The sequence below is a fragment of the Corvus cornix genome, chromosome 2, assembly GCF_000738735.6.
Source record: "Corvus cornix cornix isolate S_Up_H32 chromosome 2, ASM73873v5, whole genome shotgun sequence".
NCBI lineage: Eukaryota > Metazoa > Chordata > Aves > Passeriformes > Corvidae > Corvus > Corvus cornix.
Genome location: NC_046333.1, coordinates 88,645,510 through 88,658,018, shown reverse-complemented (window position 1 = coordinate 88,658,018; position 12,509 = coordinate 88,645,510). Strand labels below are relative to the sequence as shown.

The 12,509-nt window shown below is 38.9% G+C and overlaps 1 protein-coding gene across 8 annotated transcripts in view; it reads right to left on the bottom strand.

Moving 5' to 3' along the window:
* Positions 1-12,509, bottom strand: part of LOC104685850 (poly(rC)-binding protein 3-like) — a 504,202-nt gene that overhangs the window by 169,318 nt on the left and 322,375 nt on the right. For all 8 annotated transcript variants that reach the window (XM_039570122.1, XM_039570141.1, XM_039570143.1 and 5 more), the window contains exon 4: positions 5,548-5,633. The gene's annotated coding sequence lies outside the window, so the exon portion shown is untranslated. The remainder of the gene's footprint in view (positions 1-5,547; positions 5,634-12,509) is intronic.

Genomic DNA, 12,509 nt, shown 5'->3' with positions numbered 1-12,509 from the left:
GAGGAGCGAGGCTGGGAGAGCCCACACCTGGAAGGCTCAGCTGCCTCTGCTGCTGAGAGCAGGAGCAGAGCAGCAGCCTGCCTGTGCACTGTAAGGAGCAGAGACCACTCTCCTCACCTACAGGAATGAGGACTGAAGTTCACAGCGATCCTGCCTACATTTAGGCACTTTACCAAAGCTCCCAGTTCTGGAGAACAGTTGCTTTTGACCAACAACAGAAAGAAACTGGACACATTGGAAGGCTCAATCAGCCCTTAAATGGACCAGAACCCTCAAGGTCTTGCCCTCCAAGTACTCCTCCTCTGTGTTAACTGGAAGAATGTAAGATGATGGCATGACTAAACTTAGGACTCTCCATCAGATGCCAGGAGTTACACAGACGTGTGTTCATGGGATTTTTGAGGAATGAGCATCCATGAGTGTGAGAGCAGTGACTATGGCACCCAACACCCCAGCAGGACCTGCCCACTTAGCTCCTCCTGTTGCCATGAGCACCCCTGCAGAGCGTCCCTCAAAGTGGGGGTTACACAAGGGTCCCCTCAAAGGGTCCCCTTGAGGGATCAGGATGAGACCTGGGGCCACAGACATTTCTGGGGAGGAAGGGAGGGCTGCGAAGAGCTTCCGCTGAGGCAGGGAGTGAAGGTGCTGCTTGTGGGTTCAGCATCAGGTGGAAAAGGCAGGCAATGGCTGCTCTGGCACAAAATCCTGAGGGAATAGATAATCCCTGCCTACAATTAGAAATCTGAATTTTTGCTTTTTGTGTGTCTGGTGCCACTGGCATTTCTTGACTGATTAGAAGCTCCCTAAAAGTGATTACCTCATTCAGATTTCCCTGCTGCTGCCCACCCCTCCCAGCCAGGTGACTGTGACCCTTCATATTCACCTTTGCATTCATCTGCAAAAACCTGAATTAGCAAAGACAAGTGTCACAGGTGCTCAACATCTCCCGCTGAGGCAAGATCTTTATTTGTTATAGCTGTCAGCCCAGTCAGTGACTGCTCTATCTCACTGTGGGCAGACATATTCCATCCTGCTGATGTCAAAAGCACATCTATCTATTCAGCAGTGCTCTATGCTGAGCAACTGCTGCACTGTGGGGAAAGAAGATTGTGATCAGCACCATTTGTCCACATAATCACACTTGTTTCTGGACAATTGTTGGGTCAGAGGCTAATGTTTTTTATTTATAGTCTTTCTACACTCATCTGAATTTTCCTGTGCCTTTTTCCACAACAAAGAATTCAGCACCATTTGGCTTCTACTGCAGAAGTTCTGCTAGAAATCTGAGAAAAAATATCTGAAAGTAAATCCATCACACTCATTTGAACAGAATTTTACATTAAGGAGCTGGAGTAGTGCCTAAGACTCAAGGTGCATTTCTAGGAAAAAAGAAAGATCAAATACATATCTAGCTTCTCTTTTCCTCATATTGCATAACTACCAAACAGAACTCAAATATACTTGCCTGGATGCTACCTTGTCTTTAAAAGCTGAAACAAAAAATGCATGTTCCCTTTATATCTCAGTGCCCATTTAATCTGGTTCTGAAATTCCCGAAATAAGAAATAATATTGGTTTTCTTTATAGTAATAATTCTGTTTATTTTCACCAAGATAATTCATTTGGTATTTTGCCTTTTTGTTATGTTTATTAAATAAACAAATCAACATGTAAGTTTAATGCAGTTGTTGCCTTAGGTAAGCCACTATTTCACTTCTTTAACACCTCAAGTGTTTCCAACTAGCCATGCAAAGTAGAGCTGCTTGCTTCATTTTCCATTGTCCTGCAGGCAGTCTGCATAGGAAGTCATGCATCATTTTTTAATACAAGAATGGATTTTGTTCAAACTGCTGTTTGCTTTTTATTAATAGGTACATTTTTAAAATTTAAACCTATATTTTAATTTTAAATTATCCTTTCATTTCAAATAGGCTAATTTAAAATAAAAAATAAAATTTTAATAATGTAGTGCCAAACTTCTTAAATTCAATATCTGATTTTACATTAAATGACATTCAGTATTCACTATTATGTGTCTGTTAGCAAATATTTGCTGATCATCAAACCCCTGAGCTGGGAGAGTTTAAGTGACTGGAGAAAACAGCCTCTGACAGAAGTGTTTAGTCCAAGTTTGATATCTGTAGCTTTGTCTGCCTGTTCAGAGAAGGTATTTTCTTCACTTTATTCAGGTTAGCTTTATGCAATATCTAGTTCACGCAGAGCTATCTCTTGAGAGCTGATAAAGGCAGAAAACCTTACTTTCTACTGTAGGGAAAAGCACCATAGCAGAGACTGAAATCTGCTAATACTAAAATCTTGCAGGGCACAGAAAAAACCACACTGTTCTGTTTACTCAGTACAAAGAATGGCTAATTTGACTAATAAATCACCTTAATATATGCCATAAATAAATAAACAAACAGAAAAATGTGAAATGTCATTCATTGGTTTCTAAGAAAACAAAAAGCAAATATCAAGAATCTGAATAAATATATCAGAAAGTTTTATGTAATTCTCTAAATGAGACTTAATATAGGTCCACCTTTACTAATATAAGTACCTAATGTAAACAAAATAGCAGTCAAAATAATCTGTTGTATGATATTCTCACAACAGTGGAACAGGACTGATTATAGTGATCAAAGACTTCTCTCCCATCATTATTTTGACTACAGGAATTATGCTGCCAGTCAACAATACAGTAAGCAGGGAGAAGATGATGTAAAAGGAGGTTACCCACTTTTTTTTGGGTAATAGTGTACTACCCAGTCTAGATTATCAAACTAGTGAGGTCATCCACCATATTATTTACTGCTACACTTTGGCAGAAAGCCAAAATACTTTAATAATACCAGCTAAGGGGAACAAACCCTTCTCCAGAAAACTCATTACAAAGCAAATGCACAGAAGAAAGACAGAGTGATAATTTCTTCTGACCCTCTATGTTTTTACAGCACACATTCTTAAAGCAGAGGCACCAAAACACAGACTTCTGGATCAGTCTCACCAAAGTCAGACTCACAACCGAAGCAACAACCCCTGTTTTACGTTATCAGTTTTTTCAATGAAGTTGCTTATCTGCTGTGATTCCTGAAATATTTCCCTCAAAGATTAGGACCCCTTAGAACACAATTCCTGTTTCTCTTGATGGATCTAGTACTCTTCAGCCTTAAATTCAGTATGTTGCTATACATAGATGGGCTGAGGTTACCAAGAAACCCAGGCTGCTTGATAGAGCAAGTGGTCCTGTTGGACTGTTGGTATAATTTACAAATTTCATTGACAAGGATATTCTGTTGGCTTCCAGGTTGTCTGCAAAATACTGAAAACATCTAATTGTGAAACTTGCTGAAATCTTCTGCAAAGACTCTGCCTCAATTACGACTCCTCTTGCCAAGTATTTTCTGTGATATTTTCATTTAGCATGTGCTCCATTGACATTGTGTAGGGTTAATGTTTTATGAGAACACTGAATAGTTTGAAGTAATCTCTAATAAATATTTTGCTGGAAATACTGTAGAGCCAAGGAAGCTGATAGGTACTGTGACCAGAGGTGAGGGATTTGTGTTCCAATATTACTTAGCAGAGGAGAGGATTTACCCTGTGACTATTGCAATTCTGTACTACAAAACAGAAGGAGATATGACCACCACTACTTCACCTATGGGTATATTGTCCTTCTCCTTTGCTTTTGTAGCATTTTCCTGAAAACATAATGTTGTTAATGAAAATAAATTAATTTGTCCAAGCAGAAATGGAGCCTCTTCCTTGGAACTTGCCTTCCCACTTCATCTCAAAAAGAAACCCTCTGTTTCCTCCATTTAGATTGTCTCAAAATTTATTATTTATTTCCTGGGTTGATGAACTGATAAATCAGTTTTATGCACAGTCCTGACATGCTTAATGCCTTAATTAATTCAATTATTAAGCTTGGATTCATTGTCAAAGAGCCTCATATTCCTTACAATCTGCTTTTCATGGTAAACAGGACAGAGCTTCCAAACTGCATCTCACAGACAAATCCAAGAAGAATGGAAGCTGTTGGCTCTAGCCTGTCTGTCCTCTTAGCAAAATACAACTGAGTGGTCACTTAAGTAGATATGGAAGCTTGTGTTGTTATCCACGCCTGTGGCATGTTCTGGCCCAAACAGGAAGGTGAACCACACAGAACTGCGGACAGGTGGATCACTTAGTAATGAGTGATGTATTCGGTACTTCTGCTTTCTGGGAAGAGAGAAATCAAAGTCATGACCCTGTGATCCTTTAGGACCCCAAACAAGACTCAAAAGTTTGGCTGTGTTCTTACAGCTAAAATGCCTGAAAAGCAACCAAACAAGCAATAAGAAAGAAGGAAGGTGTTTTTATAAATATAAACCCAAAGATTTTTATTCCCATGGGCAGTTATTAAATAGCGCATATTCTTCACAGCACTTTTTCTTCTTTTATAAAAATAATACATCAGAAGTCTTTTGCTTTGCAGACTGCTGGCAGCTAAACATGCTTAATTATCATATTGAAGGTCATGAAATATTTTATACTGTATGAACTAAATTCAATGTATTCCTTATCTCAGAAATATGCAGTGGCAAAAAAAAAAAAAACCCACCCAAAATTTCAATACGAATCATCCACAGAATAATAAAACAAGATTGTCAAAGCTGAAGCAACCTGTAACCAGGCACTACATTTCATAAAATCTACTGGATACACTGAAGTGAAATAAGTGAAATATATTCCAAGAAGTAGCAAATAACATAGTATTTGCAGTAGTTTTATGAAACTAGAAAGAAAGGTGAAGTTTAGTAGTGCTATGAGAATCTTCACTGATATTTTGGAGCAGCAGTCTCTGGATATATAAGATCTCTCACTTAAGAAGTTAGGATAAGTGGACACGGTTGTTTAGAATAATTTTGTGTTTTAAAGTGCAGTCCCTCATGAAAGTTAAACTTTATGTGCAGGAAAACTAAAATTTTCGAAAAAGTTCTGAAGCTCTCCTTCAGCAAGTCATGAACAGCAAGGAACTTTCTTTTCTGTTCCTCTTTGTAAGGATCATCTTCCTCCTCCATTCAATGCAGTTTTTTCCCTCTCCACTTTTCCCAATCCTTACCAGTTTTTCTAACCCTCTTTCCTCTAACAGTAGAGGCTATCCTCAGACACTATTATTTCCAGCAGTTTCCAAATTCTTCCATCTTCCTTTCCTTAAGTCCAGCAAGAACATGCAAATGCTTAAATAATTTAATTTTTCCATCCAAAAAACATTTTACCCGAAAAAGGTTACCCAAAACATCCAGAGATATGACCACAGTTCCATTGGCTCTACAAGCTGGAATAATTAGGCAAGTCAGTGCTTTATGTCAACTCTATCTGTAATGTTGATAGGTTTCATTCTAGCTGGGAAATTTAAGAGCAGTTCCATACTATTCAATTTGCACTCACGTTTACTTGGCCCAGAAAATGAATGTGGTAGTCCATATAAGAAATGCAAGAATAAAATACAAGTCAGGAATACCAGAGAGAAAAAAAAAAATCTGAGAATGGAGAACTTACTTGTCAGAAGAGCAGTGATGTTTAAAAACCTGCTGTTGTTGGTCAGCTTTTGCAGTCTTCAGATATCTAAAAGTGTTGAGTGTGCTCTGAAAAGGAGAAGAATCAAGGATTTAGTAATTTTATCACCTATCAAATACTAAACTGAAACTTGTCCAAAATAGATTGCTTTCCCATTTTATGGGGTTATTAATTCATAAAGTATGTTTTTATTTTCCCACTGCATTTGCAGCAATTTTATGGGCTTCCAGAAGTTGAGCTGCTCAGATCAAACTTCCTGAAGTGCACAGGGAGTCAGAACAATGAGAAGAGTAATTATATTACTCATTCTGTTGCATACCTACATTTCCAAGCTCTTACAGTTGACAGAGAACAGTGAAAATGAAAGAAGTCTGACTCCTTTCTTGTTTAAAAAACCACGATACTGGAGTAAATGACTTTCCAAAACAAGCACAGAAAATCATGTCCCTAAATGTCTTTCAAACAAATGACTTAGAGTTAATTTGCTATCTTTTGGATTAGTTCATGTATTTGGCCTCCTCATTCGTGGTCTAGTAGCTGAGAATATCCCTTTATACTCAAACCTTATTCTACATTAAAGTCAAGCTTTATAATTTCCAATTGCCGTTAACAGACAGGGGAGTTGACTGTGTCAAGGAGCACTTTTAACTCTCCAAATCAAAATGAAATTGAAAGACTGGGAGATGACCAGTGCTTCCATCTATTTAGACTGTGGGGGAAGGAGGTAGAGGAGTTAGGAATTAAAGAGTGGGGTTGAACCTGTGAAAAAGAAGTGTTAGAGGGAAAGTGGGTTTAGTGTTATCTTTGTTTCTCACTTTCCTACACTATTTTTAATTGGAAAAAAAAATTAAATTAATTTTCCACAAGTCGTGTCTGGGGTTTTTTTTGCCCATGATGGCAATCAGTGAGTTATCTTCTTGTCTTTATTCCAGTCTGTAATATTTTCTATCATATTTTCTCCCCATGTTCTGCTGAGAAGTGGAAGTGAGAGACTAGAGGGATGGGTGCCTGGCTGCTGGCCAGAGTCAGCCCACCATAGCTATAAAATAATGTTTCCATTGCCAATGTTTCCAAGATCCCCAGGACTTAGACTGGAATGGAGATAAAAATCCATACTAATAAAACTCTGCCTATAACATACTGGAATAAACAGAATTAGTAAGGAGCAGAATGTTGATCAGAGAAAGCTGCATTAACAGGAAAACTTCGTAGATCTCTGACTTCTGTACTGTAGTGCAGAGTTTATGGTAACATGGACAAAATCAAATGACTCCCACTCCATGAAAGGAGACCGCTGAAAAGATCTGTGCTTGTGATATGATACTGAGGTGTCTTTGGCCCATTAAGGAATTTTTGACAGCAATCATTGAAATATAACATAGCAAGTGTTTTAAAGTCAGAGATGAGACTGATCGACTTGTAGCAATATATTTATTCTGTCAGCACTCTTTTAGAAACAACTATTTAAAGTTCTTTTTGCAGCTAGGTTTTTACAAAACTGAAGTGATTTATTTAATTCCAGATTTCATTATGCTCCAGAACTCCATTTTAGCAATCATTATGATGCCAATAGCACATTTCAGCTATGAAAAAGATTGAAGTGCTATGCATCTCTACCTGATATTGAAGGCTGTGGGATGAAATCTCCATCGAGTTAGTACTGCAGAGGATTATGCATTTGTTTGGATTCCCTTGGTTTTGGTCAGGATATGCCTTGCAGTGGCAAAATTAACAAAACCCTCTGTAAAAGTCATTGAACAAACTCTTTCCTGAGTTTTCTGTTAGAATTAATGTTCTGTTAAAATAATCAACAACCCACTAAAAAGGTGAGCTCCATGGCAAACATTCACATTGCCTCACATACATGTGAGAAACCTCTGGTATAACAAGACCTAGAAGAATAAAAGTTGCCATTAGAACTGAGCGAGTACAAAATTCTATCAACAACCTCCCATTTACAGCCCAACCACTCTTGTAATTTAGCTGTGTTTTCAAGGCTAAATGACTAAGGTCTCCTACCTGTACCCTGGGAAATCTATAAACACACAGTGAAATTAACTACTAGTTGGGAAAGAGAGCCTGGAGACAGCCTTATGAAAATGTCACCTAAATCCTCATCAGCTGTCAAAAAAACCCCCAACAGTATATTAGGAAATACTAGGAATAGAACAGAAAACAGCAGAAGAAACATGATAATGCTGACATAGAAATCCATTGCCCACCTAGCATTTTGAATATTGACTAGGGTTCCAGTCATCTCATCTCAAAAATGACAGGATAGCAATAGAAGGATAAAGAAAAGGGTGACAGCATGATCAAAGGTATTTAATGGTTTCTGTGCTAGGAAAGGAAAAAGAAAGGCTTTAGGATTTTCATATGGAAGAGGGACAAATGAGGAAAAGGACTGTGACAGAACCCCAGGAAAATCATGAACAGTACTGAAAAAGTGAATAAAGAATGGTTTTCACTTTATTTCATAGCAAAGGAAGCAGTCACAATAAAATGAACAGTTAGCAAGTTAAAAACATGAAACACAAGAAAGAATGCTTTCCACAAGGATCATAATTAAAGGGTGGAACTCCTTGCCCCAGGATGTGGTGGGAAGCTACAAACATGTGTGGGCTTCAAAAAGCACGTCACTGTAGTGGTAAAAGAAACATTGACCAGTACCAGTCTGTGTTTTACACAAAGCTGCACGGTACAAACGGTCTGGGTAAGAAGCATCACGGAGTGCTGTAGGGTGATACCAGGGGAGGTTGTCCTTTGGTCTGATTTAAATACAGCTGTTGCAATTGTTCTCATTAATTTTGCTCTTTTACTGAACTCTTAGCAATCTCTTGCAACATACAGATGTTAGAGAGCATTAGTGCAAATATGTGATTTTAGATTTATATAAACATATATACAGAGGGGCTTATGGACCATTTTAAGTTCAAATAGTGCAGCCTACTCAGGCAGGCAGGCTTTAGGCTAGGATTTTCTGAGGATCATCAGGTCTGGAATCCAAGCATCCAACTGCTACTGAAAACTAAAGGGATTGATCAACAAAACTCTCATTTTATGGAAATAAGAAATGATACTGAATTTTCTCCCCTCAAGAAAGAAGAAAATGGTCTTTCTTGTGTAGTCAGTGATCTTCATCTTAACTGTTTCATGTGTCTCATGATGGCAGGAGTAGAGATTTTTCCAGACAACCACATAGACATAGGATGTATGGAGTTGTCACTTGCTGTTTTTTGTGGTGATAAAATACCATAATTTTGGTGAATAAGCAAGGTTGCTTGAACTCTGTATGCATCTTCTGTTCATCTGACGCAGATCTGTTAAAGACTTTGCCCTGAGACTCTTTTGACACAAGTGATGGGCTTGCGACTTCCACCACGGGATGGCCGATGCTTCCGATCAGATAAAAGGCCATGGTCAGGAAATGCTTTTAGAAGACTGTGACAGAAATGTTCTGACTGGCTTTGGCTGACTAGATCTCTGGTTGTGAAGGTGGCAACTAAATTGTGGGGCATGTCTGGCCCCACAACTCTTGGTTGCCCAGATCACTAACCTTAGTTTCTATCACTATTCCCTCCTGCTACCTACCCGTGTTATTTTTCGTTGAAAACCAGCATTTGGGAGGAGGGATGGGGCATAGCTTGGTGTGATCCCAGTCACTGGGAAGTGAACCAGAAGCCTGAGGAGAATTTTCTTCCAGTACTTTCATAGTGGTTACTCAATGTCTGTTCAGGACAAAAAATGTTTGCATGGCTTCTTAAAGTGTTAAGTATCCTGAAAGCTGAATATGTCATGCTAGTCTAAGCTAACTTGGTATTTCGGCTACTGTTGTAGGTGGGATACAGGCTTAGGTAGACAGACCTAAGTGTAGACACTTTTAGTTACTCATTTATGCAAAACGCCAAAACACTAACATATTGTCACAGGTCTGCACACAGAATAATTATATTTATCATTGTATTAATTTTTTATTTCCTAAACTATGGATGGTCGTGTATAGAACTCTGAAAATAAAACCCCTCATTTATTCTATTTACCCTAGAATGTGAAGTTGTACACAGGTGCCAGTGAAACTCAGAATTTTCTGCCCTCAAAAATTTTCTTGCATACTAGCTGGAGCAATTCCTAAGAGCCTTGCCCAAAAAATAAAAACAAGGGTCAAGAGATACTGCAGAAAAATACTTCTAATTGCCCACATTGGAACAGTGACTACTCTTGAAATTCATACTCTGTACAGAGAAATGGTAGCTGTCCAAAACTGATGGGAAACAAATGAGGTTTACATACAAATCAGAGTGTCTGCGTAAGTTCCTTCAAAGTTTACATGAATGAATGAATGAACATGAAATCATTATTCTGTCCAAGCAAAAAGACTTTCCTATGCAGGCATGTACTTACTCCAACACCTGTCCACTCCATAAAGGTTACCAGTTGTGTTAACTGGTATTTCAGCTAGGAGATTTGTGTTGGTCTAGGGCAAGCTGTTCAAGTCCCCAAGCTGAGTTTGTTTTCTCTGTGACAGTAAAATGATCTAATTCATTTCGAGTCACGAGCTTTTTAAGCTCCTCTTCTGAGGAGAGGGATTGAGAGAGCAGCCAGGTTGGTGCCTAGCCACTGGCCAAGATCAACCCACTGGATCCTTGGATCAGGCAATGTATTTATGTGACTTTGCTTTCAGTAAAAATGTCCAGACTGGGTTTGTTGCACCTCAGTTATACACACCAATTCCATACCTTCAGTTAATTTAAACTGAACTGCTCTGAGCAACCCTTATATTGACAAAGAATGATTCTGTTCTCAGGGAGCACGAGGATGCAACCCTACTGTCCTACTACATCCAGTATAGGTAGACTGTAAATGCATTATCTAGCCATGTTTTCCACTTGGAAATTGTTAATGGGCAGATTTATGCAGATGCATTTGTTAATTATGCATTGAATTATTTGGACAAAGCACTTTTAGCATGTGGGTGGTTTGTGAGCTGTTTGCTATTGGCTATGCATTGTTCACAGTTGTTTCCACTTCTGCCTTATGCTCCTTGTGGTGGAGGAAGAATGACGCTGTTCCTGAATGGCCACTTCATAGTAACCAGAATGTTTCTACTTGCTGGACAGATGAAAACAATTTTCAGCAAGATAGAGGTGACTAAGAAATGACTGAATAACAAACAGAAAATAGCAACCGTGCTAGATTGCACCTGGATTTGTTGTGTGTGTGAGTACAAAACAATCAGCATGGCAAAGTGCTTCCTCACACAGGTAAGTATTTGTCAAATAGCTGTTTGGATCTAACAAACATTTTTGTCAAATGTTACAGCAGAAGTGAATCAGTTTTTAAGAAAACAATTTTACTGGAACCATCATGTAATCTGTAATGCAAAGGTTCCCATATTCCTCAAGGAGTTTTGATTACAAGCTATGGGGGCAATCAATTAAAATAATTATATTTACTCTAAGCTCAGACAATCATCTGGAATGATTTCATTTTCTTAAAGCTTGGTCAACCCAAGTGCATACATGCCACCTGAAAAGATCACATCTGGTAGGGTCAATGCTTTTTCTTTGCCCTTCCAATACCACATACACAACATTTTTTAAGTCCCAAAGGCCTTTGACATTGCATTACAATGGATCAGCTACCTCTAATATGCTGAGCAAAATAAGGCATACTCCCCAAGAGAGGGGAAGCAGACAATCTGCCCTGAGGCTTCCCTATTGTTATTTCATTTAGACAGACTGGCAATATCACAGTATCTATGATAAGAGAGGAAAAAATTTCAAGTCCTCCCAGCTGTCTCCTCCTTAATTCGATACTGATGGTTCAGTTGGTCCCAGCTGTCCATAATGCACTGAGATTTCTTGTGGCTACTGTGCTAGAGAAATCTCCCACCTGCTTGAGGTGTGCTCTTCTTCTAGTCTGAGCTAGTCCAGCTGGAAAGTACATGAGTAATCCTAGGCAGCGGACACTGTGCTACCTCATCCAGAAGCAAGCTGGTGTTTTATTGAAGATTGCCATGGTGTGTCAGGAAGCAATACTTAAATGCTGAAAGTTTTCTAACTGCCTCAGTTTCATATGGACATGCACAACACAAAGATGCATGTGAGGAACACTCCACAGCTGAGTAAGCATTGCCTTGGGAAGGATGGACAAAAAAGAGTGTGGTGGTCAGTAGGGGATCCTTGTTTGACAAGCTTGGACTGACAGTTAGGGAAGACTGTGCAGATAGCAAAGAACAAGGGTTGTTTCCCTGACACACTTTGTAGAGACTCTTCTCTATGCAGTAGACACTGATCAGTAATGGTTAAGAATGAGAGACTGTCTAGTTCATGCACCATGCCAATTTGGCATGCTTATTGTGCCTTACTGCTCAGCAGGAATATTAAACACTTCCAGAGTTATCATTCTTCTCCACAGTGGGTATCAAAATCCTTTACTATTTGAGATGCAGTATTATGCAAGTACAGAGAAGGCTGCGCCACCGCCTCAGGTCTTGAAATGAAAGGGATAGAACCAGAAGTAAAATTTATGTGAGCTGTCCTAGGCGCTGTGTAAGTACCATCACTGCAGACTGAGTTACACAGATGACACATCTAACAGGTAAGGGCAGAGAAATGACATAACTCGCCACATGTCACATAGGTGAGGCTTACTCAGCCTTCATTATCTGATAAAGTGCTCTGCCTCTGGAATAAGCTAAGGCTAATGAAATGGTGATGCTATCAGAAGGCAACTGAAAATAAAAGTCTCAGTGTGATTTGCTGAAAGTTATTGCTAGCATCACAAAAATGACTCTCATTAAAGTACCACTCTCCAGCAAAGAGAAGCAGGACAATCATAACACAGACTTACAATTTGCACAGAGAACTCACTGTACAGGAGATACAGGTATATTAGGAAGAAAAACTTATTAGCAGAGTATCAATTTAATCAGCAATTTTTAT